The sequence below is a fragment of the Seriola aureovittata genome, chromosome 19 (genome assembly GCF_021018895.1).
Source record: "Seriola aureovittata isolate HTS-2021-v1 ecotype China chromosome 19, ASM2101889v1, whole genome shotgun sequence".
NCBI classification, from domain to species: domain Eukaryota; kingdom Metazoa; phylum Chordata; class Actinopteri; order Carangiformes; family Carangidae; genus Seriola; species Seriola aureovittata.
In genome coordinates this window covers 23110001-23137474 of record NC_079382.1, presented here as the reverse complement: position 1 = coordinate 23137474, position 27474 = coordinate 23110001, and the positions used below count along the sequence as shown (strand labels likewise).

General features: G+C 44.2%; 1 protein-coding gene across 4 annotated transcripts in view; it reads left to right on the top strand.

The window, feature by feature from the left end:
* The window catches only part of hivep2a (HIVEP zinc finger 2a), a 113096-nt gene that overhangs the window by 17009 nt on the left and 68613 nt on the right, over positions 1-27474 (top strand). For all 4 annotated transcript variants that reach the window (XM_056405080.1, XM_056405082.1, XM_056405078.1 and 1 more), the window contains one exon: positions 19664-19717. The gene's annotated coding sequence lies outside the window, so the exon portion shown is untranslated. The remainder of the gene's footprint in view (positions 1-19663; positions 19718-27474) is intronic.

Below are 27474 nucleotides of genomic sequence, written 5' to 3'. Positions count from 1 at the left end.
TAATAACCATCATTACGATTTTAAAATGGCTGATGCCTTTGTCATGAGAGAGAGAGAGAGAGGAGAGAGAGAGAGAGAGAGAAAGAGAGAGGCTCACACAGAGAAACAGACGGCAAGACAAGCAGAGAGTTGAGCTGTATTCATTTAACCAGAATTACTCTTGCTGCTTTTTCCCGGCTGGTTGCCGGGGCAACCGGCCAGCTTCGTTACCGGAGGTATCACCTCGGCCGGGAGTGTAAATGAAAAAGCTCACTTTAACAGCAGCTTCTGCCAACATGTAAAGTTTCTGTAACGTGCTGGAGTGTAACTCTGCTCCGCAGCAGAGACTCTGCAGCTGTTTATTATATTATATAATCATTTCATCTTCAGGGTGAAGAGGAAGAAACTGTGAAGCTGCGTGATGTCAAACAGTTTGATGCAATGATGAAAATAAAAATTAATATTTGCTCAGTTTCTTGTTACAACAGGAAGTTTTTTTGTTCTAACGGCACAAATCAAAGTTTCTCATTTCGTTATTATTAAAAATGTTTTTATTTCAATCAGATCAAGGATTTTAGGTGGTAATAAGAAAATATCACAGTATAATTTGTTGTTATAACAACATTTCTTGTTACAACTGAATCATTTGCACTAAGAACAAGAAATATTTGTCTTTATAATATGAAAAAATGAGAAAAGCATCTTAATAAAATTAGAAAATACGTCACTTTTCTTGGGTTTGTTAAGAGATGACACCACGATAACAGAGGAAACTTTCTACTGAGCTGATAATGATCATTAGCAAAGATTTCCTCCGAATCGCATTCAAATCTAGACAAAATCTGCTATGACAAAATACTCCAGTATCATCCTTCACCTTTCTCCGATCGGTTGTTTCACTCTGAAACAACAAAGTGAAGTGGATGCCGGCTTCATCAGAAGAATCAGACATGAAGCGATGGTAGAACACGTGACATTAAATGACCTGTTCAATATTTACACTGATAAATAATCATTAATGCAGATTTCATGAAGTCAAGGTTGAAAGTCAGTTTTTTAAACTCAGAAATTTAGGTCATATTTCACACCTGAGAAGTTCAGTGAGGTCCTTTATAACCAGGTACAGTGTGTGTGTGTGTGTGTGTGTGTGTGTGTGTGTGTGTGTGTGTGCGTGGGTGTGCGTCAGCCGTGTCACTTCCTCTTCCTGTGCCATAGACGGCTTCGTATCAAGGATGAGATGAACGATGTCATCCAAACGCTGCCCTGTCTCTCTGTCTCCCCCCTCACTCTCACATCACTCCCTCCTCTAAATGTGCTCTCACCCACGACTGTGTGTGCGTGTGTGTGTGTTTGTGTGTGTGTGCGTGTGTGCGTGTGTGTGTGTTTGTGTGTGTGTGACACTATGAAGTTTAAAGGCCCACACGTTTGTGCTTTGAGGTGTAGATAGTAATCTCTGCTTTGCATGATCTATTTCTGTGTACTGACGGACACACACACCACACACACACACACACACACACACAACACACACACACACAGGATGTGCGTCAGTGCTTGCAGATTGTGCACATGCTACAGTGTGTTAGGTGGGTAATGAGGACATCGAACGTGACAAATGTCAACGGCTGCTCCGAAGTAGGAGAGAGAGAGAGAGAGAGAGACTATGGCAGAAAGTAAAAATAATTGATCATTTGTAAGTTGATTAGTGATGAAGATGAGTATTGATAAATGAACATGTGATGAAGGCTGATGATCACTGTGCAGCTTTTCTCCCAGTTTGTCCTCCTCATTACCATCTCTCTCCTGCACATGATCATAGAGACATTTACACATATTGAACCTTATGGTCACTCGACACACTCTCTTTCATAATAATAATAATAATAATAATAATAATAATAATAATAATAATAAATCACAGCATTAGATTCACACCTTCATCACACCGCTCAGTGAAACATCAAGCTCTTCTTCTCTCATTTATTCAGGTTATTCCTTTAATAGTAAACATGCAACAACAGACGGAGACAGACGGACAGTCCGGTTCTGTAAGACGAATAAATAAATCAAGAGAGGGAGAGAGAGAAGCGACTGAACAGCTGAGCAGCAGCGACATTAAAAAAACATGAAAAACAGCTGATAATGCCAATGAATGAAGTGAAATAACAAAAAGAAAAAAGAGAGTTAGAGCGAGAGGGAGGGACTGGGGACCAAATGGATACGGGCGCCATGGTAACCACAGAGTTGGTACATTGAGAAGTACACTGAAAATGAAAAAAAAAACAAAACAGTAGTGGACAGAAAGCCACTGAGAGCCTCACGTCGATCCCTGTTCACTGATTGGTTAAAAACCTGAGCAGGAAGTGACTCTCACACACACACACACACACACACACACACACACACACACTAGTATGTTAAAATAAAGAAAGTAAAAACAAAAAGAAGAAGAAGAGGAAGCGTGTGTATGTTCTGTTGCCATGGTGACCACGGCTTGGTACGACGGATGCAAGCTGTGCCCTTGACAGCATCACATGGAGAGGGAGTTGTACGAACACAGACACAGACACACACACACAGACACACACACACACACACACACACACACACACACACACACAGAGGACGAAATGATGATGATCATGTGTATTGACGAGCAGCTGTGTCTAAATGAATGGCCTTTGGGTGAGCATCTTCTCCCTCCCTCCCTCCCTCCCCCCTCTTCCTTGTTCTAAATGTGTGTGTGTGTTTGTTCGTGTGTGTGTGTGTGTGTGTGTGAGAGAGATAACAGAGCAGCAGAATTTGAATGGCATTATGGAGTATGACTGTTGCCGCGACAACTGCAGTTAGTTTGGTTCTCATTTCCTCCAGGTACCCAGAAGTCCAGTGGCCTCTTTGTTTGTTCATTCAAATCGCAGGGAAAGCAGCGTGTGTGTGTGTGTGTGTGTGTGTGTGTGTGTGTGTGTGTGTGTGTGTGTGTGTGTGTGTGTGTGTGTGTGTGTGTGTGTGTGTGTGTGTGTGAGGGTTAGACTTAGTTTTAGGGTTCAGGTTAGAATCAGGTTTAAATTGGGGTTAGAGTGAGAGGATTATGAATGGTTAAGTGTCCTCACATAACGCGTGTGAATGCTTGTGTGTGTGTGTGTGTGTGTGTGTGTGTGTGTGTGTGTGTGTGTGTGTGTGTGTGTGTGTGTGTGTGTGTGTGTGTGTGTGTGTGTGTGTTAGTCAGAGAGTGTAGCAGTGTGTCAGAGCACCGTGCAGCACAATAAGGAGCTTTGGTTTCACTTCCGCATCGTTCCTCATGCAAATTACGCTTTGTTGCTTCTGCAGGCTGCACATTTCCTGTACATGCTCTATATATATATATATATATATATATATGTGTGTGTGTGTGTGTGAGTAAGTCAATGCTCTGCATAAGAAGTGTATGTCTGCGTGTGTATTTGCGTGGGTCAGTGCATGTGTAATCAGTGTCAGTGTTAGTGTGTGCACATGTGTGTACTTGGTGGTTTACCTGCTTCTCCACTCAGCCGCAGTCTCCACACACAGAGGCTAATAAACAGTGCTAACAGAGTGCAGCCATGCTAGCAGCTCTGTGAGGTCAGCATGAAAACACGCTCATAATGACAGTGGTAACATGCTAATGTTAGCTGGTTTGAGTGAGGAAGACGGCGGTGAGAGCCTGTGGCGTGTTAGCATGCTAAAGATAACAGTAGAGACGAGGCTGATGGGAACGACAGCAGTTTGTGGCCACAAATTTAAATGTTTGCTAAACAAAGAGTCAGATACGCATCAGAGTCATTTGCATAATAATGGAGTATCCATGAATGTCTGTGCTGAAGATTCTGTGTGGAGACAGTTTAGTCTGGAACCAAGCGGTGGATCCTTGTTTTAGTGAAATGTAACACACACGACTAAATCTTAGAAAAACATCAGTTAAAGGGGAGAAGAAATAAAAAACAGATGGAAACATCAGTGGACAGGTGGCAACAGGTTGTACTGACTCAATTAGTCAGGGGGCAGTTTCACACAGATACGTCAGACAGGTGTGTAGTGCTGGTCTGATGTCAGTCAGACTGTTTCACTAAAATACACACTGACTCATTTTAAGAGGAAACATTAGACACTTTACCTCCAGGCTAACTCAGGCCTAAGACCAATGTTACCATGGTAACAATCAATGACACCTACCCTGATCAGTAGCACCCAACAACAAGTAACAGGAAGACATGGCTCCCATAGAGGAGGGAAACAGGTTTTAGAGAAGGCAGCCATTTTCTTTTTATTTCTCTTCAGTAAAACGTCCTGTAACTGTTGAATTCTTCCTGAAGATAAACATGTTCTGCTGAAGGTGAACGGAGCTCAGAGGTTGGATGCGGTTTCTCGGTCGCCCATTTTTTTATATTGGAAAAAGTCTCAATTTACCCAGAATTCATAGCACCACAGTCCGTCTTAAGATAGTCAAGAACTAAACAGATGAATTCAGTCTCTCTGAAGTCTGACTGTTTGTCAGATTTAAGACACAGTCAGAGTCTGTCTCTCAAACCGACCGCAGACCTTCATCAGTCAAAGTTCAAAGGTCATCATGAACGACCATTAGTGCCAGACTCATTGTTTTCATCCCAAACAGTAACAAACAGAAGTAAACACTCATGATTAAACAATACTAAGCAACAGTAAAAAGATAAGTAATAAATATAGGAACTCTAGAGTTGTTCTGATACTTCCTAAAGTACCACATCAGGTGTCGGTGAATACAATCCGATACCAGCTGTTCAAATATTTTTAATGCAATGGCATCGGATCGGTTACTCGGTATCGTAAAACATGGTGTTGGTACATCTCAACCGTAGACTGTAAACAAAGATGGCCATCGCCGCCGTGACGTTACCCACAGGTTGCTGAAGCTCAGAGTGAGCTGCTCCACCGTCGCCATCTTGGCAGTGTCTGACTCCGCCTCTTAACTGCCAGCTATTCCAAAAATGGGCAAAGAGGAGGGGCATGGGTGGAGCCGGCAAACGTACGCTCACCGACCTGTCACTCAAAGAGGCCACGCCCTCAATCCTCCATAACTTTAGTCCTTAATAATATGTAAACAGGTGAGTTATATAAACAGGTGAGTTATATAAACAGGTGAGTTACATAAACAGGTGTCATGAAGGAGGAAATCAGCTCTAGAGACCAAAACAGTTTTTGTACCAGGCTGTAAACATGTTTATTTCTGCTGTAAAGTTGGACATTTTAACATGGGAGTCTATGGGGACTGACTCACTGTTGGAGCCAGACTCTAGTGGTCGTTAGAGGAACTGCAGCTGCTGGTTCTTCATGTTGATGCTTCATGTTTCAACCTGGAGGTCGATGTTTGATCTCAACACTCTCAAACGTGATAAACAGTGTTGAACAGGAAGAAATAGAAGCAGTAGAACGAACTCACGTGTTAAAGGTAGAACACAATAACAGTGAGAACATGATGTTAAAACGTGGAGTTTTAAATGTTTGTATGTTTGTATTTACATTATATTGTTGATGCAGCCTGAAGACGAACTGCACCTCCCTCATTCATACACCTGACCTCTGAACAATCATTCACAGAAAGACAGGATGTTTGTGGGAGGAGGGATGGAGTGATGAATGGAGGGAAGACAAGGTCAAGAGGGAGGGAGGGAGGGGGAGGTATTGTAATTAGGTGCCGTCACCTCCTCCACCTTCTCTCGTCTTCAGTGCCTTTCAGCCTTTTCTTTTTCACTCTCATCCCTCCTTTACGTTCTCCTCCCCCCTTCCTCCCCTCCTCTCTCTCTCTTACCTATTCCAGTCTTTTCTTTCCTGTCCTCTCTCCTTTTTGTTCCCTCCTCCTTATCCTTCCATCCTTTCCTCCCTCTCATCCTTCCTTTTCTTATACCTCCTTTAATCTTCCTCTCCCTCTCGAACATTTTATCCTTCGCTGTATCTGTTTCCAATTGACTTTTTCTCATCTTTCCTTTCCTTTATCTCTCCTCCGTCCCTTCCTCCTTTCCCTCATCATTCATCCCTTTCTCTTCTTCTCTTTCTTAACTCCTTCCAGTCTTTTCTTTCTTCTCCCATCCCCTCTTTTCCTTCCCTTCAGCCACGGTTTTCTTTCATCCCCCTCCATTCTTCCCTCACTATACCTCCCTCCATCTCTTCTTCTGCCCCTTTCATCATCCTGTCCTCCATCTTTGTTTCTTTCTTTCCCCTTCTTTTCTCTTCTTTCTCTCCTTTCTTCTTCTACTCTCTTATTTCATACCTTTGTCATCCATCCATCTTTCTTTTCCTTTATTGTTTCCTCTTTTACTTTTTCTCCCTTTTCCTTCCTTTCAGCTTCTTCCTATTCTGATGTTTGCTATGTCTCCCTCCTCCTCCTCCTCTCCTCCCCTCCCTCGCCTCTTCCTCTGTCATTTCCCCCTGCCTCCATCTTTTCATCACTCCCTCCATCTCTCCATGATCTCCTCTGCCAGGGAGGAACAGGTGGCTCGCCTCTGCTGTGCCACTCGGTGGCTTCCTGCCTGAAACTGAGAGAAAGATGGATAGATGGAGAGAGAGGGAGAGGGAGAGAGAGAGAGAGGTTGTGGTCCATGTCAGCGCCCTGGCTGCTCTCAGGCTTGAAACATGTGATGGACGGAAGGAGGAGGAGCGGGAGGAAGTGGAAAAGGAGGAGGAGGAGGAGGAGGGGTCCAACTGAAGGCTGTGATTTTCTTGACGAAGAGAGCGAGCGAGCGAGCAGCAGGTGCTTCAGTTTGAAGCACTTGTACAGACGCACACATGCACTTAAAGATAAGAGGCAGCGAGATATTTCTGTGCCCACACCAGCATGACTTCATTTCCTGTCCTCGAGCAGGAAGTCGACGCTCTGAAGAGCCGTGGTGTGTGTCTCAGACAGTTTCTTTAACCCAGTAAAACTAGGGAAATGGTCTAAACATCTCACCTCCTCAGTTTCCACTCCTTTTTCATTTCCTTTCCTGTTCTTTTTTACCTCCTTTCTCCACCTCCTCTTCACGTCTCTTTGACATGAAAGATTTAGCAGATTTACAGTCGGAGCTTCAGATCACGTGCTTCCTCCTAAATAACATGTTAGTGCTCAGAGCAGCTCGTTATTCCTCCTCTCTTGTGTCCTCTCCTCTGCTCTATTTTTATTCTCTTCTTCTAATCTTAATCTCATGCTGCAGTTTCTAAAAATTGACATATTTGGGAAATCGGGGGGGATTGGGCTCGTTCCTGCAGCTGCTCGGATTAGCCACCGCTACAGCAGCTAGCCATCTCCGGAGCTAACTCTATATATGCGTGGCATTAAGACTGATTAGCTCCGCCGCTAGCTCACTCACTCTCAGGGTATTAGGGCTTAAAAGCTAGCACAGCTGGCTAGCACCTCGCGCCTCCCGTCCGTCATATGACGGAGGAGGGGTGGGTGGGGGGATTAGCACATGCTAACGCCGGTTAGCGCCGAGAGCTGGCCTCGCCGGGTGAAGAATTAGCACTTTAAAGAGAGGAAGTAAATCTGACGCGACCTGAAAACACTCTTTTTTTTTTTTAAGTCTGTCTCCTCGGCAGTCACAAGTGTTTAAGTGTGGAGAAATGTATGTTATACATATAATACCTGGATGAGGGAGGGGTAAATGTAAGTCTAATGCCCCCCCCTCCCCTCTGAGGGACCTTCATTAACCAACACCAGGGGGCTGAGGCTTTCGATTTGAATATGTGGACCAGTAAAGTTGAAGAAGAGACATTCAAACATGTTTCTTCTTACTTTGACTCCAGTCAGAGGATTAAATGCTGCTCTGTAGGTTGACACCCCCCCCCCCCCCCCCTATATCTTACACAGTAAAAAGCTTTGAAGTTCTGGCTGGATAAACTCTGAAATCCATCGCGGTCGAGCTAAAATCAAAGCTGCTGCTCGTTTGGCGTTTTTTAAGATAAACTGAAGTTTTCACGGGAGGTATTTTAAGGAATAGTCCCTGAGCTGGTGCCTCTTGTTTGACAGAGGATTGTGGTCTGTGGATTTAGTTACAACAGATTCAAACGGTGGTCGAGAGTCGTGAAAGAAAGCAGGATGTTGCGGCTTGTGATCGCTCTCTGCCCTGCAGCTACATCCTCAACAGGAGCTGGTACAAGTGAAGTCAAAGGACAAATTGTATCAAGGCTCTTGTTTTTCACCAGTGATAATCAGCCGGAGAGGGAAGCAGCTCCGTGGTAAATACAAGGTTCTGTCGGGCAGGTATCAAACCCGGTCAGTCCTCGACCTCTGAGGTCACTCTGAAAGGACAGGAAGTGGCCGGATATGGTCCACAGGTCGGGAACCACTGCTCTAGATGATCAAACACCAAAATAAAACTACTTCTGCATCAAAACTCTGAGGCTCTACTAGAAGAAGTACAAGTGATTATTTTTTATTATTGATCCATCTGCTGATTAATTTAAAAAAGATGTCACAGTTTTCCCATGACTCAAGTTGACTCGACAGTTCAAAGCCCTGAAAAACGACTGAAACGATTATTTGATTTTTTTTTTTTTCGCCAATCAACTAATCAATGAATCTGATTGATTAAGGTCTTATGTTGTATTCAGAAACTTAAAACCAGCCGTCAGGACTTCTGGAACTTTGTGATGTCACAACAAAGCAGTCACCAAGCCCCGCCCACCTGGACCCACCATCCAAACCTTGCAGGATTTGGTTTCTCTGAGTGTTTTTACCTGAAATCTGCTTTATTTTTATTGGATCACTCAGAAAACAGTCAGCCAATCAGAAGAGAGGCTCAGAGCCTCCTCTCTTCTGATTGGCTCACTGACCTGTTGTTACTAGAGCTGCAGAGAGAAGCCTGAGAGAGGAGATGTAAAACTACACTGAGATGGTTTTTATATCTTCTGATGGATCAACACTTCAAATAAAACACAGAAGAAGAAGAAACATGGAGCTTTAATCGCTGCAGCTCTTCATATATTGGAGATTATACAGTGATTATTGATTATAGAGCAGTTGATTAGTTCAGGAGAGTCTTCAGGAGTTTCCACGACTAAACTGTAATTGTTCCCGCTCTCTTACTGACAAGCTGCTGGCAAACATCGTCTCCTCGTGTTTAAGGTTTCATATCTGAATATTTTTTTACGTGGAGCTGTCACAGTCGATTACCGGCGCCACAGTCACTGAGCTCGCCGCTTTCCCGCAAACTCCTGGACCCTGCGTCTGTCTGTTCGTCGGCCTTTGAAACTCGGCCTGTCTCCATGTCTCTCCACGTCTCTCCACGTCCACACGGATTCTCCTCACTGATGGTTTGAAAAACACGCCGTTTCCTCTTGGTGACAGATGTGATAAGTGGACGTGTGAGAAATTTAAAATAAAGAAAATGTCTTCCAGAAATTTAAAACTCCCACAAATCATAGAAGAATTCAGCCCTCACTTCTCCTTCTTCTTCTTCTCTTTCTCCTTCTTCTCCTTCTTCTTTTTCTTCTCCTTCTTCTCCTTCTTCTCCTTCTTCTTCTCTCTCCTTCTTCTCCTTCTCCTTCTTCTTCTGCCTCCCTCTCCTCTCTATCTCCGTCCCTTCGCCTCCTGTTTCATCCTTCGCTCACTCTGATCCCCCCCCCCTCCTTCCTCCCCTCCTCCTCTTCTTCAAAGCTCTGTCTATCTGTCCCTGGGTTCAGTCCTCCCCTCCCTTTCATCCCCCTCTCCTCTCTGTTCTCATCCTGTCTCGACTCGTCTCCTCCCTCTTCGTCTCCTCTCTGAAGTGCTCCTCTCCTCTTTCCGCTCCCTTCTTCTTCTTCTGTCCTCCTGCTGTCCTCTCTTTGGTTTTTTGCCTCTTGTTTCTTCTCCTCTTTTCTTCCTGCTTCTCCTCTTTTCTACTTTCTTTTCTCCTCCTCTATCTCTTCATCTCTCCCGCCCTCCCTCCTTTCCTCCAGCAGTTTGTCCTCCTCTCTTTCTTGTCTTCTGTCCTCTTGTTTCCTTTCCTTCATCTCTTCTCTTTCCTTCTCTCCTCCTTTTCCTCTCTCCCTTTTTCCTCTCGTATCCTTTCTTCTTCTTCTTCTAACCTCTCCTCTGTCATCTCTTTTACATCTTCCTTTTCTCTTCCTCTTCCTTTCATTCTCCTCATTTCTCTCTCCCCCTTTTACTTTCTCTTCAACCTCTCCTGTATGTTCTCCTTTTTCCAAACTTCTCCTTTTTTTCTGTCCCGTATCCTTTCTTCTTCTTCTTCTATCCCTCTCCTCTGTCATCTCCCTCCTCCTCCCCTCCTCTTTCATCTCGACGCTGCAAAATAAAAAAAAATCCTAAAATTCAAAAACAGATCCTCCTCTTCCTCTCAGCTGTCAGTCGGACCGTCTCTCTCCTCGCTCTCGCTCTTTTAACTGATGAAGCACGAGGCGAAAATGAGACGACACTTGGATATATTCACTGTTTGTTTTGAAAGCACCTGATGTGTGTTTCCACTCACACACACACACACACACACACACACACACACACACACACAGGCTGACAGGATTTGGCTGACAACTGGGTGATATTAGACCTCTCTGTTAACTGCAGCTACACAGGAGGATCAGAAGCAGCTGTCAGCCGTCTGTGTGTGTGATCTCTCGTTAGACTGTCTTAATGTCGTCAGTGCAGTTTTCTGCTCTGTGCTGCGTCGATCTAATTCCCACTGGATGTTAAACGCAGACACGTTCAGCCGAGGGCCAGAAATATGTATGCAAATATATTCAGATACGTCTCATTTAAAAAAAAAGAAGATGTAAATATGGAGATGTCCCTTCCTAAATCATGATTGTTGGCATGAAAGCAGATCACATTGTGAGTCACCTGGATGCTGTTCACTTCCAAATACTCACACTGTTATATCTGAGGCCAGGTACAGGTGTAATGATGATGCAGGAAGTTTAGCCGCGACTTCGTCGACTCTTTTCACACCAAACATTTGGACGAGTCGTAGCAGGAAATGCAAAGGTGAAGCAAATTTCATTAACGAGGGCTCAGCTCTGTCAGGTGAGTCCCTCTTACACCTGTGATTGTCCTGCTGTGATGAGTGTGAATGTCTGCTGGGAGAAGGGAGACAGCTCTGACACGTTTCTGCTCACGATGCAGGTAAGACGAAGGCCTGAGGAAGACGTACCTGCAGGTTTTATATGAGGGGAGGGGCTCGAGTTGGAGTTAGGGGGTTTTTAATATTATTTCCACCTGCATCAGAACCAGTGAAGTTCGACTAAATATATAGTATAAAGCATCAAAATGAACGTAAAGTAGAATCAGCACGTCTCTAAAACTGTTTCAACATTACAACCATTAGACTGCATCAGTTTTAGTTGAGTGTTTATTTTTATGAAATGCATTAAGATTGTATCTGTCAAATCTGTCAATTCACAATTAATTGATTCAATGTTTAGTTTATTAAATGATCGAAAAAGTGAAATTTGTCCAGCACAAGTTCCTAGAAGCAGATACTTCTTCTTTGATAAATGATGAACCAATTTATATACATATATATATATGTATATATATGTAAATATATATAATGCTTGCAACTTCAGAGCCTGACCAAGTGTGGCAAGTTAAAAGGTTCTAGAACTTAATATATTTTAATATTTTCCTGTGTTTTATCTGAAGTGTTGATCCATCAGAAGATATAAAAACCATCTCAGTGTAGTTTTACATCTCCTCTCTCAGGCTTCTCTCTGCAGCTCTAGTAACAACAGGTCGGTGAGCCAATCAGAAGAGAGGAGGCTCTGAGCCTCTCTTCTGATTGGCTGACTTTTTTCTGAGTGATCCAATAAAAATAAAGCAGATTTCAGGTAAAAACACTCAGAGAAACCAAATCCTGCAAGGTTTGGATGGTGGGTCCAGGTGGGCGGGGCTTGGTGACTGCTTTGTTGTGACATCACAAAGTTCCAGAAGTCCTGACGGCTGGTTTTAAGGCTCAGTTTCTGAATACAGGCTGTGTGCATTTCTCTGTGGACTGAGGCTTTGATACTTTCACAGTATTAATATATAATATCTGTCAGTGAGACTCACCTGTCGACCTGGTCTTTGCATTAACTGATGTCCAGGATTAGAGTTTCTGCAGCAGGACCAAAGTGCAACAGTCACATTTCACATCATTTGTATGTGTTTGTGATGTTGTTTGTTTTATTGTTATTTATATATATATTTACACACACACACACACACACACAGTAATATGGACATGCTTAAACAAAGACACACGGAGTCAGACACTCTGCACATGAACCCGCTCACACTCACGCTCGGTTTTCTCTCTCCTCACAAACCAAACACTGTAATTTATCTCCATCTCTCTCCCGGCCCGACCTCAGGCCATTAAAGGTTTCCCGTTCGGTTTGCGGCCGCAGAAATGTCAGAGCCGTGGATTCCAGCGCCGGGCAGAGAGGCCGATCTGTGGTGGCACAGCGCTGGGCTAAATGTGCTGTGCTTTTGTCCGTGGGGTGCTGCTGCTTTTTTAGGCTGTGTGTGTGTGTGTGTGTGTGTGTGTGTGTGTGTGTGTGTGTGTGTGTGTGTAGCTGCTCGGGCCTGATGGTCGGAGCTGAACTAGGAATCTGGCGAGAACAGAGGAATCTTTCCCATCTGTGAAGTTTAGCTTCATGCTACGTGACGCTTAAGATCCTCGAGAGCTTAACAACAACAACAACACTTCAGAACACACACACACACACACACACACACACACCACACACACACACACACACACACACACACACAAATTCTCAAATTTACCTGTTTTCTCTTTGTCCCTGAACACTTCAAGAAGTTGGAAAGTTCATTCCTTAAAACAGTCGTTGACTAAACAGTCATTTCATTCAGTAGCTGTTCTGGAGCTTTCGATCATATCGCATGATCTTCTGTGTATCAAGGGAAAGTTTGGTCTGTCTCTCCATCTTTTTGTTTTTTACTTTTATACTCGTCCCCCTCTTTCCTCTCCTCGTTTCCTCTCCTCTCCTCTCAGATGCTGCTCAGGGCCAGAGGAGTTATATTTAGCTCCCCCCCCCGTCTCTGTGTTTTACCCCTAAGATGCTTCATTAGCCACAGACCTCAGCATGAAACACACTGGGGGAGAGAAGGGGATCGAGTCTGTTACATAACAGGCTCTTATATAATTTGATGCATATTTGATGCTGAATGTTGCAGTGGCAATGCAGGACGCTGTGTGTCTGTGTGTGTGTGTGTGTGTCTGTGTGTGTGTGTGTGTGTGTGTGTGTGTGTGTGTGTGTGTGTGTGTGTGTGTGTGTGTGTGTGTGTGTGTGTGTGTGTGTGTGTGTGTGTGTGTGTGTGTGTGTGTGTGTGTGTGTGTCTGTGTGTGTTTGTGTGTCTGTGTGTGTGTGTGTTTGTGTGTGTGTGTGTTTGTGTGTCTGTGTGTGTGTGTGTCTGTGTGTGTGTCTGTGTGTGTGTGTGTGTGTGTTTGTGTGTGTGTGTCTGTGTGTGTCTGTGTGTGTGTCTATGTGTGTGTGTGTGTGTGTGTCTGTGTGTCAGTGTGTGTGTGTCAGTGTGTGTGTGTGTCAGTGTGTGTGTGTCAGTGTGTGTGTCTGTGTGTGTGTGTCTGTGTGTGTGTGTGTCTGTGTGTGTCTGTGTGTGTGTGTGTGTGTGTGTGTGTGTGTGTTTGTTTGTGTGTGTGTGTCTGTGTGTGTCTGTGTGTGTGTGTCTGTGTGTGTGTGTCAGTGTGTCTGTGTCTGTGTGTGTTTGTGTGTCTGTGTGTGTTTGTGTGTGTTTGTGTGTCTGTGTGTGTTTGTGTGTCCGTGTGTGTTTGTGTGTCTGTGTGTGTGTGTGTGTGTGTGTGTGTGTGTGTGTGTGTGTGTGTGTGTGTGTGTGGAGGAGGAAAGCCAGATTTTTACAGTTTGGCCTCTCCTTGCCCTCACTGAGCTGTTGCATCACAGGGAAAGCTAAAGGTGAACGGGCCGGCAGAACTAGTGTGTGTGTGTGTGTGTGTGTGTGTGTGTGTGTGTGTGTGTGTGTGTGTGTGTGTGTTGTGTGTGTGTGGTGTTGTGTGTGTGTGTGTGTCAGTGTGTGTGTGTGTGTGTGTGTGTGTGTGTATGTGTGTGTGTGTGTGTGTGTGTGTGTGTGTGTGTGTGTGTGTGTGTATGTACGAACACTGAATGAAGAAAATACTAAAACCTGACGCAGAGTTTTCTCTGAGTTTAAAACTTCTTCCTCTCTGACTGTCCTCCTCCCTCTCCGTCTCTTGCTCTGCGATCGATGTGAATTTAATAAGAGGAATCGATGAAGGTTAATGGCTTTCACCTGGATTCACCTCCGCGGTGCTGCTCTGGATACAGTGGCGTCATGGAGCATGTGCAGAAGGAAGCATGTGCTTTGTGTCTGGAACATATCTATCATGTTGACATCGGTCTGAGGTTGTGCTGTGGTTGCTAGGACGACTCAGCCGGACTTTCTGTGACCAGTAAACTGAAGTCGGGGTGTAAAAGTGGTGGACTGCCCCTTTAACCTGTCGTCTCCTGCTGCTGCCTTCACTGCTCAGAGAGAGTGGGAATTTATTGATGCAGTCTGATTGTTTGAGGCGTCAGAACAAAGCCGGTGATCAGAGAGAGTTTCATGTCGATAATGTCGATGTGACGACTCCGGTCGATCACACACCAGAACGAGCTGCCAACTCAAGTCAAATAAGGTTATATGTCTTATCAGGTCAGCAGTCCTGGGACTTACGCTTGACATGCACTGGGTCAAACTGAATTAAATGTAGAGAGTCACTAATGTTTTTACCCATTCAGTCTCCCTGTAAACCTGAGACTGTCTGAAAAACTTGACCTTCACTAAAACCTTTATTTCTCATCCTCTGAATCAGGTAGAAACATGAAACAAAAACCATGTGGGAGCTTTAAACCTCAAGCTCTGGCTTTGCCTTGGAAATTAAATATATGTGTATGTCTGGAAAAACAAGCACATTTCAACATTCTTAGTTCAGTTCAACTTTTTTTTTAAACGTTTATTGATCTCTTAAAATATATTGATAAACATTATTTTAAATGCAGTGATTTACATTGAAAGCCAAAGGTTTCAGGTCTCACATGTTTTTGATTTCATGTCTCTTTCTGCTTCAGAGGCTGAGAAATAAAAGCGTCGCATCAGGTGAATCTTTTCCTGTTGCTAACAGTGATAACTCCTCCTCCTCCTCTGACTGGTCTGAGCCTTGACTAGCTGGTTAGCAGGTTTGCAGGTTGAAGTCAGTGTCGTCCAGGTAACTGCTGTAATCTGCTTCAGTATCGTTTCCTTCACTCAGGTCGTCAACTTTTGCCCAAGCCGCGACTTTAAAACCTTTTTTACGGCAAAAACTGCAGAAAAAACTAATTAAATACATTTCCCATAATGCATTTCACCTCCCTCAGACAAATTTCACCGGTCACCCGAAAAAGACGACGTAATCATTTACTACGTGTGTACGCCCCATCCCTGATGTCATATAGTTGGACTGGTCGGCTAAGCCGGCTCTACTTCCTGTTCTGGAAACTGCAGCGTTTCCAGCCTGAAGAAGCAGGATGATCCGGTTCCAATCCCAGCCGCCCCAGTAAGAGCTGCTGCCACCCAGAGGTGCAGGGCTGTGGTTTTACTGGGACTTCCCCCTCAGAGAGATAAAGATTGGGTTTAAAAACATTCCCACGCCGCCTTAATGAAGCTTTCCAGACATGTTTCAAGTCTTCCGGGTCCAGAATCCACATTCTGGTGGTAAACAACCTGTTTTGTTTTGTTTTTGTCGGGAAGCGGCGGGTGATTCGTCAGCTGACTAGCTCTCCTTTATCTGATTGTTTTTTCCTTCAGTCAATTTCTCGCAGGAAGTTCAGTCATAGTGAGGTCGGAGTCTGACAAACAGCAGCAGCTGAAAAATAAGATCGAAAACAAGTTGATGAAGACAGAAGTCAGATTTAGATGAGTGTGCAGACACGATGGAAAATCACAGTTATATGCACTGCAATTGAAAAAAGATGTTAAGGGTGGATGTTTCTCAAAATCACATGAACGTGTGAGAGGATGAAGCAAACACACACACACACACACACACACACACACACACACACTACCGACGAGATCAAAACATGCTGCTGCAGAATTGTCACGTTTTTATTTCTACAGATGAATGTGCACAAACAAAGTAAAATGAATTAAAAGTAAGAGCAGATGTTCTCTAATACAACAGCGACAACTCTCAGTATCAGCTGATTAAACAAAGAGGCAGAAAGTTTGGTATTTTTGATCAATAAATGATTTAAATGATCGATCAATTCTCACTGTTTTAGTTTTTATTTTTTAATTTAATGAGCCCATTGACTAATTAACTGTTTCAACTCTGATTAACACAATCATATCTGGACTGACCAGTAAGCAACATGACTTTTGGACCAGCATTATTTATTTTATTAAATAGAAATAAATACATTTTATGAAAAAAAAAACATTTCCAGAAAATAATTTTTATAAATATTTTTATACTTTTCAACTTTTTATTGAATAAAATAAAAAATATCACATTAAAATGATGTTTAATGCGATACTGATTTGAGCTGTTAAGTTATTAGCTTAATAGATTTTTACTGTTATGTCTAAAAAGTTCGACTTGATTTACATTAAAAAAGATGTAAATATTCAATATTTCCCACAACTTTCAGTTGATAAACCTTACTGTATGGAAGCCCTGAGAGGTGTGTGTGTGTGTGTGCGTGTGTGTGTGTGTGTGTGTGTGTGTGTGTGTGTGTGTGTGTGTGTGTGTGTGTGTGTGTGTGTGTGTGTGTGTGTGTGTGTGTGTGTCTGGCAGGTGGACACACAGTTCTGTGAGTCCAGTCGTGCACCATCAGATATAATGCGCCAGCCAGCTAGCCGTGCTATCTGAGCTAATTTCCTGCCGCTAACAGGAAGGCTGCCCTTCTGGTGACATTGGTGTAACGCTGGAATCCTTCCCCCCACCTCCTCCCCCACCTCCCCTCCCCTGGTGCACAGTCACTGCCAGATAATGAGGTTGCGTAACAGTTAAACTCTTCCCTGTGTTGTTAATATCGATTAGCCCGCTCCATCTGACGTACAACAGACACACACAGGGGCGCTCGGTTGCCAGTCCGTCAGCTGGCAGATCAATCAGAGCCTAATGAGATAAACGAGCTCACTAATTAGTTAACGAACCGCTGGCTGACTGACTGACACAAGCACACACAGAGCCAGCCTGGCAGCTTCTCCTCCTGTCGGCTCGGGGGAGGAGGAGAAGGCAAGAGTTCCTCCACAAAATAAAGTCCGGGGCAATTTGATCTGTAAACGTCATTGTTTTCAACAGGGAGTTAAAATAAAGTCTTAACTGTCCCTTTTTATTTCACAGGTGTAAGAGTGAAGCTTGAAATGGGTTTTAAATATATATTTAATGAGTTAATTTGATGTAAAACTTTAAATGTAAAGACTGGTGGCTGCAGCGGTTCAGTCCTGAGACAGTTCACCATTTTGACCAATACAAATATTCACTTTCTTTTCTTTCTGAGAGTTAAATGAAAAGACTGATGCCACTCTCGTGTCTGTGTAATTTAGCCATAAGAAAAGTAGCTTAGCTTAGCATAAAACCTGGAGGCAAGGAAAAATTGTTAGCCTGGCCACTTACAAGCTAACAAACAGCATAAACAAATACTACGCTAACCGTTCTGAAATTATGTTAACTACACTCACCATTATGAAAAGATGCCAACTGTGCTAACGTTATCAAAAGATGCTAACTACGCTAACCTTTATGAAAAGATGCGAGATAGATGTTGAATATTCCTTTAGCACAAACTTGACCCAAATATGTCGTTACATTGGTTTGATATAAAGGCTCCGTCTGGGTTCTCTCACCTTATTGGATCTCAGGACAGAGTCAGATGAGCTCATCGTCTCTCTCACAGGTGGATGGAAAAACTGTGAGCGACGCCTAGCTGCAGACGACACCTAAATCATCTTTCAAATGGATAAAAAGCTGTTCTTTCTTTTTGCGTCTGAGAATTTGCTGGAAATGGAATCAGGGAGTTACAGCTGAATTTAATGCCAGAGTGTGTCGGAAAAAGACTTTACTCAAATGAGGCTCAAATTGGCCGGTAGTTGGAGTAAGAATTCCCAAACACGTATCCAGGCTGGAGAGGCTGATTCAGATCTGACACTCTCTCTGAGGCGACGCTTGTTTCAGCCTGTGGTCACCTGCAGGTACCTGTGATTGACAGCTCTGCCCCGCTAACCCTGACACACTGCTGTTTATCATAGACCGTGTAGCTGTGTGTGTGTGTGTGTGTGTGTGTGTGTGTGTGTGTGTGTGTGTGTGTGTGTGTGTGTGTGTGTGTGTGTGCGTGTGTGCGTGTGTGCGTGTGTGCGTGTGTGCGTGTGTGCGTGTGTGCGTGTGTGTGTGTGTGTGCGTGTGTGCGTGTGTGCGTGTGTGCGCGTGTGTGCGTGTGTGTGTGTGTGTGTGTGTGTGTGTAACACTAAACTGGATACCCCTGATGTCTCTGGGACCAAAGGGGCTTCTGTGAAACAGACACATAACTGGAGCGTCCGCCGGGACAGCCCCGCGTAATTATAGCTTCATGGGGCAAGCCTGAACAGAGAGACACACAGACAGACAGACAGATAGGCAGACAGACAGGCAGACAGAGAGACAGACAGGCAGGCAGACAGATAGGCAGACAGACAGGCAGACACACAGACAGACAGACAGGCAGACAGAGAGACAGACACACAGACAGACAGGCAGACAGACAGACAAGCAGACAGAGAGACAGACAGACAGACAGACAGACAGATAGGCAAACAGACAGGCAGACAGAGAGACAGACGCACAGAGAGACAGACAGACAGGCAGACAGACACACAGACAGACAGGCAGACAGACACTCTCATATTGTGATATTTAGAGATTTAAGATGCTGGTTGATATTTCATCAGATTTCTGTCTCTTTGATGTATATTATTAAGAAACTGCTTGTTGCAGGTTTTGTTTTGCACTGATGTAGTTTCTTCACATGTTTGTTATAATGTGAACAGTTTGTGTTGCACTGGTTGTGTGTTTTAATCGACACTATTTGTCCTTTACTCTTCCCTGCGGGGACAAATGAACTAAAATTGAATTGCACATATTTCGTGATAAACACAGAATTCTGTTGCTCATTAAAAAGCCTAATGGAAATTGTCTAATGGAAGTTAAACTAAAGTTTAATTGTTAAAATGAGCTTCCTTAAACAGCTGGACACTGTAGCTTTTAGCAAACATTAATTAATAAGGAGTAAACAGTTAGTTTTATCAGGGACTATTTTCAGCTGCGGATTCACACACATTTGGTTTGCTAGAAGAAAAACGTCCAACGTGATCAGAACTTGTACCGTTAACACTATGAAAAGGCAAACTGACAGGAGCCTACACTGTTAGCTGCAGACAGGATGTTAGCAGTGAACAACTACAGTTCCCATGAGGCTTTGGTAGCTCAGACACATGGGAAGTTTGACCAAAACATGAATCTATTTAGTGCAGCTATAGATAATAATTCTGCTTTGAATATGGACAGAAAACCACAGACCATCATGCAACAGGTTGTCGGGAGCATTGTGTGTGTGTGTGTGTGTGTGTGTGTGTGTGTGTGTGTGTGTGTGTTGTGTGTGTGTGTGTGTGTATTGTGATGAAAACAGAAGCATCATAAACCCGTGTCCTCACCTGCTCCTCCGTCTCTTCACACAGAGCTCCTGTCATGGCGGAGTGTAACAGGTGTTCCCTCCCCGCTGCAGGAATCAGGTATGTGTTGATTTTCTGTAATTAAAGTCAGGGATAACCTTTGTGTTTTGAGGTTTGACTCGTTAATTTTAATGAACAGAAGTTTGGGGTAAACACTGTTTTTTTTTCTTTTTTTTTGTGCTGTGTTTTCCACTGAGGGAAGTTTATGGTAACCTTTAGAGGCTGACGTCAGCCGCTGTTGTCAGCTGTACCTGCACAGCCGGCTGCTGCTGTGTGTGTGTGTGTGTGTGTGTGTGTGTGTGTGTGTGTGTGTGTGTGTGTGTGTGTGTGTGTGTGTGTGTGTTAGAGAGGCAGGCTTCTCTTTAATGAGGGTGAACTCGAGGGTTTGTGCTCAGTCTTTGTTCAGCCTGCTGGGAAGGTTGCTGGCATACGGGTATTTGTGTGTGTGTGTGTGTGTGTGTGTATATATATATATAGATATATATATATGTGTGTGTGTGTGTGTGTCATCCTTGTTATAAGTGGGAAGCCCCCTACACACACTTCAAGACTTCTATTAATGAACACCGCCTTTTCAAAGTAAGTCAAGTCGAGTGTGTGTCTCTGTAGAATTTGTGCGTGCGTGTGTGTGTGTGTGTGTGTGTGTGTGTGTGTGTGTGTGTGTGTGCGTGTGTGTGCCACCCCCAGGGGGCGACAGGTGCCGTGGGCAACATGAGATCCTGTAGAGTGACATGATGAGAGAGAGAAAGAGAGAGTGTGTGAAGTGATGAGAGAGAGAGTCAGGAGAATGAGATGTGGCCAAAAGTATGTGGACGCTCAACATATAAGTGTTTGCTGTTCCAGCCTCCGGTCCTGGTCTCAGTCTCTCCACCAGGTGTTGAATGGAGATGAAACAGTTACAGTCTCACAGTAGAATTAACCTTTGAATTTTAATTCTAATTGTAACTGTGGTCGAAAGGTCAAGGTCACGGTGACCTCACAAAACGTGGTTCTGGCCTTGTGAACACAAGATCTGGAGAAGACGACAAGTGTTCTGGTGAAGACGAACAACCACGGCAGGAACTCTAGCTATGTGTTTTTGAAACTTATTTCGCGACTGCAGCTCACTCTTTCGTCCCTGAATGTAGCATAGCCGTGGTATTTTACCTGCCGGGCAGGTGACAGGTGTGTTCTCAGTGTCTGTACTCTGAAGACGTCACAGCGTGGAAAACAATGATAACAGTACATTTGCTGTTCCCTTGTTACAAAGTGGGGACCGGTACTGCTACTGGTCCCTTGTCCTCATCTGTGATACAGATGTGTTGGACATGATATTAGTTTCTTATTATGTTGAAATGAAAACAAACAAACTAATCATTTATTTGTGGTTTCCATTGTAAAACTTGGTGAAAGTTTTTACTTTGTGAATCTTTTCAGCACAGTTTAACAGCACCGTGATGATACTGATCACGTGTGTGATGTTACGTTTTCATACAGTTTCATCTCTGATGTTGAACATGCTGCAGGGACAGGAGCCTCAGGGAGGTCCAGAGGCGTGGACCAGGTTTCCTTCTGGACCCCTCCCTCATGTTGCATCCAGATCTCCTCCTCTGGACCTGAGAGGCCTTTAATCCAAACCATGAAAACCAGGCCAGGACAGGAGTGTCCGCATACTTTTGGCCACGTAGCATGAACAGAACAGGGCTGACAGAATGACGGGGAGAGATGGAGGCAGATGGAGAGATAGTGGAGGAGAGAGGAAGAGAGAGAAAGACAGGGAAGCAGAGATAGACAAATACACAGAGATAGTTTTCACTGCTGGAATCAGGGACAGCTGGCCTCTGTCTCTGTGTGTGTGTGTGTGTGTGTGTGTGTGTGTGTGTGTGTGTGTGTGTGTGTGTGTGTGTGTGTGTGTGTGTTGGCATGGCTTGGTTGCGTAACACTCGACTGGGTCCCCCCTGTGGCTCAGAGGCTAAAGTGTTCCCTCCCTCCCTCTCTCTCTCTCTCTCTCTCTCTCAGTTCAATCAAATGAAGCTTTATCGACGTGTCGACAAAGAAAAGTGAAGCGCAGTCGATCAGCAGCCGATCAATGACGATGATAGAAAAACACTGCGGCCGTGACACTGGTCAGAAACATGTGACACACAGAAACACCTTGTTTCAGGCTTTTCCCATGGTGCTTTGCTGTAGGGAAACTCTGCTGTGGAAAGTGGAAAGAACAGCCCTTGCATTTTCTCTGCTCCACTTCCTAAGATACTGGCTGCTCGCTGTTGTTTATAGAGGTGTGTGTGTGTGTGTGTGTGTGTGTGTGTGTGTGTGTGTGTGTTTTATTTTATGAGCAGGCTTGCAGGCATGTAAAGTTTTGTGTGTGGCCATGCATTTTAAGTGTTGGTATGCTCCCGTGTGTGTGTGTGTGTGTGTGTGTGTGTGTGTGTGTGTGTGTGTGTGTGTGTGTGTGTGTGTGTGTACGTTAGTGTCTGTACTTGTGCATTCTTGTCAGTTTACCAGTGAATTTCGTTAGAATAAGGAAGAGTTTAATTTTTGAATGGTGTGCAGAGATAAGGAGATAGAGAGCGAGAGAGAAATACAGATATATATATATATATGAGTGTGTGTGTGTGTGTGTGTGTGTGTGTGTGTGTATTGAGAGAGAGCGAGAGAGAAAGAGGGGGAGGACATGTGCGTACTAGACAACTGTTGGTCTTGGAGATGGCATGGTTGCCGTGGATACAGGTCCTCTTGTCTGGTTGTAGTTTACACCTCAACACTTGCCAGGACACAATCTCCGAGAACAAACACCATCAGCTGCTCCACTGGTCTCCAGTCAGTCTGTCAGACAGACAGACAGACAGACAGACAGACAGACAGACAGACAGACAGACAGACAGACAGACAGGAGGAGGTGGTCTGACCGGATCAGGAGGAGGTGGTCATGGCTTGAGGAAAAGGTCGTGGTTTGGGTTAAAATAAGTTACTGGCTCAACATTACACGATCTCTGTTGTCATGGTTACAATAATAGAAACAACATAAACAGGTGGTTTCACACAGGAATCGAACCGGCGCTCTCCTGTGCCACTTTCATCCATCAACCACCACCTCCTCCTGACGTGGACTTTGTCTCTTTATACTACATCACCGACACTTTTCATCATCACTAGATGTTGCCTAGCAACAAAACCTAACTATGATGTCACAACAACCTGTTGCTCAGACGCAGTCTCATGACGCGACAAGTGTAAATGAGCCGTAAGACAGAAGTGAAAACGTAAGCAGGTTTCGTGTTGTGCAATCGATTCATCAATTGACAAACAAAAGAAGAATTGAACACAGATTCAGTCGCTGTCGTCCTCGTGCTGACTTCTCATTGGCTGAGTCACCCACAGCTGGCTGCTGGTCATCCAGTGTGCGGTCCTGAATCCGGCGTTCTGCCTTCCCCCTCATGGGAGTCAGCAACCACCAGACTGAACAGAAGGAGAGAGAGAATCAAACTCTGACAACGAGGCGTCTAATGAGAAAACAGACAGAGAGAGAGAGATGAACAAGGAGAGGAAGAACTAGGAAACGAGGGAGGGAGAGTTAGGACAGAGGAAAGGAAACATGTTGACACAGACAGAGAGGAAGAAAAAAAGTAGAAGACAAAGAAACAAAGGGAGACGGAAATAAACCACTTCTGTGGAGACGGAGAGTAAAACGGCGGAGAGACGGAGCCCGGCTGGAGACGAGGGCGAGACGCTCCCAGTCATATTTAATCATCAAATATTAATGCAGCAAAGATGGAATACAGGAAATTAATATTCCCCATTAACAAAGAAGAAGAAGAAGAAGAAGTGCGAGTGGGGGGGTCGTAACGGCCGCACAAGACAAACGGCCTCCGTGCAGCGGTTTACGCTCTGTTCTCCGCTGACTCCGTGACGTCCTCACCTGCCTCCTCACCTGCCTCCTCACCTGCCTCCTCACCTGCCTCCTCACCTGCCTCCTCACCTGCCTCCTCACCTGCGTCCTCACCTGCCTCCTCACCTGCGTCCTCACCTGCCTCCTCACCTGCGTCCTCACCTGCCTCCTCACCTGCGTCCTCACCTGCCTCCTCACCTGCGTCCTCACCTGCCTCCTCACCTGCCTCCTCACCTGCCTCCTCACCTGCCTCCTCACCTGCTTGTGTTAAAGTTAAAACAATGCTCGTTTTGTCGGTCTCATTAGAGGCTGAATGTAAACACTGGGAGCTCAGTGGTGTGTGTTCTCCTGATGGAGCTACGAGGAGTGTCTGACAGCTAGCAGAACTTTCTCTTGGTAACATCTGGACAGATGTCAACACAGATGTCACACTCATACAGTTGTTAAATCTCCTTTAAAGAGTTCTACAACGTGCAGAGTGTTGGTTAGACCCTTCATCTCTGTGTATCTGCTCTGACTCGTGGGGGCGGCCATCTTGGAATAGTGTGCGACTGTTCCCGAGTTTTCAGTTGTTCCCGTTTCGCCGAGATGATGCGAACACGATGTGACGCGACAACCTTAGATGAAGAGCGGCGACAAAGCCTTATGGGAGATGTAGTCGCTGAACGCTAACACGGCTTTATCTTGTTAAAGTGACGACGCGTTGGAGTGATGCGCTTTAGGCTCCGGATCCATTTAACGGTGACAGTTTCTTTTCTTCCTCGATCCCTCGCTCCCTCCCCGCCGCTCTCTCTCCTCCCCTCGCTCCACCCTGGTGGTGAGTGATCCTAACAAGGCGGATTATATATTTTCAGACTGAGAGCGATCCAGATATGATCAAGTATTTATGTAAGCCGCACTCTCGCTGCTCAGACACATACAGAGCCCTCCACTCAACAGCTGTTTCATAACCAGCAGTCCTGATGTGTGTGTGTGTGTGTGTGTGTGTGTGTGTGTGTGTTAATGAGTCTGTGTTGTGTGATAGCTGATAGTCAACAATAAAGCTCTGAATTATAAATGTGCAGTTAATGCTTAGGAGGGAACAGACATCTATCTGGCCTAGTTAGAACAAGTGTGTGTGTGTGTGTGTGTGTGTGTGTGTGTGTGTGTGAAATCAGGAATACTTCCTGTGTCATGTGAAGTTAAACAGTTGAAGGACTGTGTACAGATAAGAGGCTGCACATGTACATAATTCATATTTCTGTGTGTGGACATACATAATACATAGTGTGTACATCAGAGTTAAACCAGGCACAGGCTGCACAGTGGTGATGTTTGCAAATATACTACACACAAACACACACTCTCATGAGCGCACACACACACACACACACACACACACACACACTAACACACAGTAAGTACATACAGTAAATCTATACCAGCACTGACCTGAGGTCAGCCTACTGTGAATGCATTATAATATAAAATGCAATGATGTGTAGTATTCTCTCAGAGCAAAACAGGATGGGCCTCGATGTCAGTGGCACACACACACACACACACACACACACACACACACACACACACACACACACACACAGTATAGACACAGATGCAGTATGTGTGATCACGTCTCAGAGCTGCAGGAAGACTGAAGGTCTGGTAGATACAGCTCCATGTTTCTTCTTCTTCTGTGTTTTATTTGAAGTGTTGATCCATAAGAAGATATATTTGTGGTTTTAAGAACCAAAACCATCTCAGTGTAGTTTTACATCTCCTCTCTCAGGCTTCTCTCTGCAGCTCTAGTAACAACAGGTCTGTGAGCCAATCAGAAGAGAGGAGGCACTGAGCCTCTCTTCTGATTGGCTGACTGTTTTCTGAGTGATCCAATAAAAATAAAGCAGATTTCAGGTAAAAACACTCAGAGAAACCAAATCCTGCAAGGTTTGGATGGTGGGTCCAGGTGGGCGGGGCTTGGTGACTGCTTTGTTGTGACATCACAAAGTTCCAGAAGTCCTGACGGCTGGTTTTAAGGCTCAGTTTCTGAATACAGGCTGTGTGCATTTCTCTGTGGACTGAGGCTTTGATACTTTCACAGTATTAATATAGAAGCTAGAGCTGATCTATAATCACACTACACATGGACACACACCTTTACACTGGAGGAGCTTTAATACAGAGGAATAAAAATACACTTTTAATACTGGAAGTAAATGTACAATTTAACTATTACCAACACAATGTAAAAATCAAAAACTAAAAACACTCATTATGCAGAAGGTTGTAATGATTATATTCTGTATTATTAGATTATTACATGGGATGCATTAAAATTTAAACAGTATTTAAAAACAGAGCTCATTTTAACAACTACATCAGCTGTTAATAAGTTTCATGAACATTAATGAATCATATGATAAAAACTGCATGAAAGTTGCATGAAATGTAAATACTCAAGTAAAGTGAAATTAAATCAACATTGTACTGAGGAACAACAAATGTACTTCTTTAGATGGACGTACAGACACACACATACACCTGCAGAGACAGTGTGTGTGTGTGTGTGTTACACTTCATATGAATGTCCAGTCTTACAGTCTTAGTGTCTGTGTGTTTTAATGGCTGTGTGTGTGCTTTGGTCTTTAGTCTTCATTAGAGACCTGAACCTGGACCTGTGTTCTGATTCAGGTTCAAATGAAATGTCCCATGTGTCTGGTCTGAGTGCAGCACGCAGCGTCTTCAGTCAAATGAACAAACAAATGAATATGCTGATGGTGGTTTGGTGACGGTGTTGATGGTGTCTGTTACTCTGAGAGCAAAGTAACTGGACATGAGACGTGTGTGTCTCTGCTGCTTTAGGCCTGAGGTTAAAGTTTAATATCGCAGTGTTTCCAGGTGTCACATGAACAGTAAGAGAACTTTCACCTCTCAAATACACAGTCCATCAAGTTTAGGTGATATAAGTTATTTGGTGTCAGATCCTGAATGTCTGAGGCAACGTCCATTCTGAAAACTCTCGGGTTATATTTTATTTTGAAAACTCTGGGGTTATGTTTTAATTTGAAAACTCTGGGTTAGGGTTAGCTGTTGTTCACTTACATTCCCTGTTTTAATGCTACAACTGTCTTTGTTGTTCCTCCTTCAGAGGATTTACTGCAGAGGAGACAATCTACTTCCTGTTTACACCGGCTCGCACATGCTCAGTGCACATGAGTCATTGTTTTCATGTGTGTTAGTCTGAAGCGCCGTTTTAAATTGAAATTGTGGTGGTGTGGACGTAGTCTGAGGAGCTCTGCCAGACTTCCTGCTTGTTTCAGGGTCGTTTTACTTTCAGTCAGTTCTTGTAGTTGCTTTGTCCATAGAATCAGAATCAATGTTAAGATCTGAGGAACCATGTGGATAAAATGGCAGCAGCTTGAATCTGTTATGTTAAAATCAGAAAACATCTGAACAACACACAGCACATGAGCTGCGGATACTCACGACACAACAGGAAGTGTTTCCAGGGGGACACTAAAAGCTGATGAACCAGGCCGGGGTGTTATAGGCTAACACATCCAAAGCTTTTAACTTCAGAAGTCACAAAGTATTGAACAACAAGTGCGTCCCAGCCGGCTTCGTCACTTTTTAGTGTTCCCTGGAAACACTTCCTGTTGTGTCATGAGTATGTGATGTCAATTTTTCTTAAGTGGCAGTGCTTTGATCTCTCAGGGCCACCGTAGCTTTTTGTGTAATGGACAGGTGCACTTCAGGTGTAGATACAAAACTCACAAATTCACTGGTATGTTTGTTTACGTTTCTTTATTTACATGTTTGTTTGTTTGTGTCAGTGTTGTAAAACATACACACACTAATATATTTATACATGCAAATAGTTTTGACCCCCTCAAAGCCTGAGAGTGTTCAAGTTTCTTCTCTCATGTACAGTATGTTTATGTACAGTACAAGTGTGTGTGTGTGTATA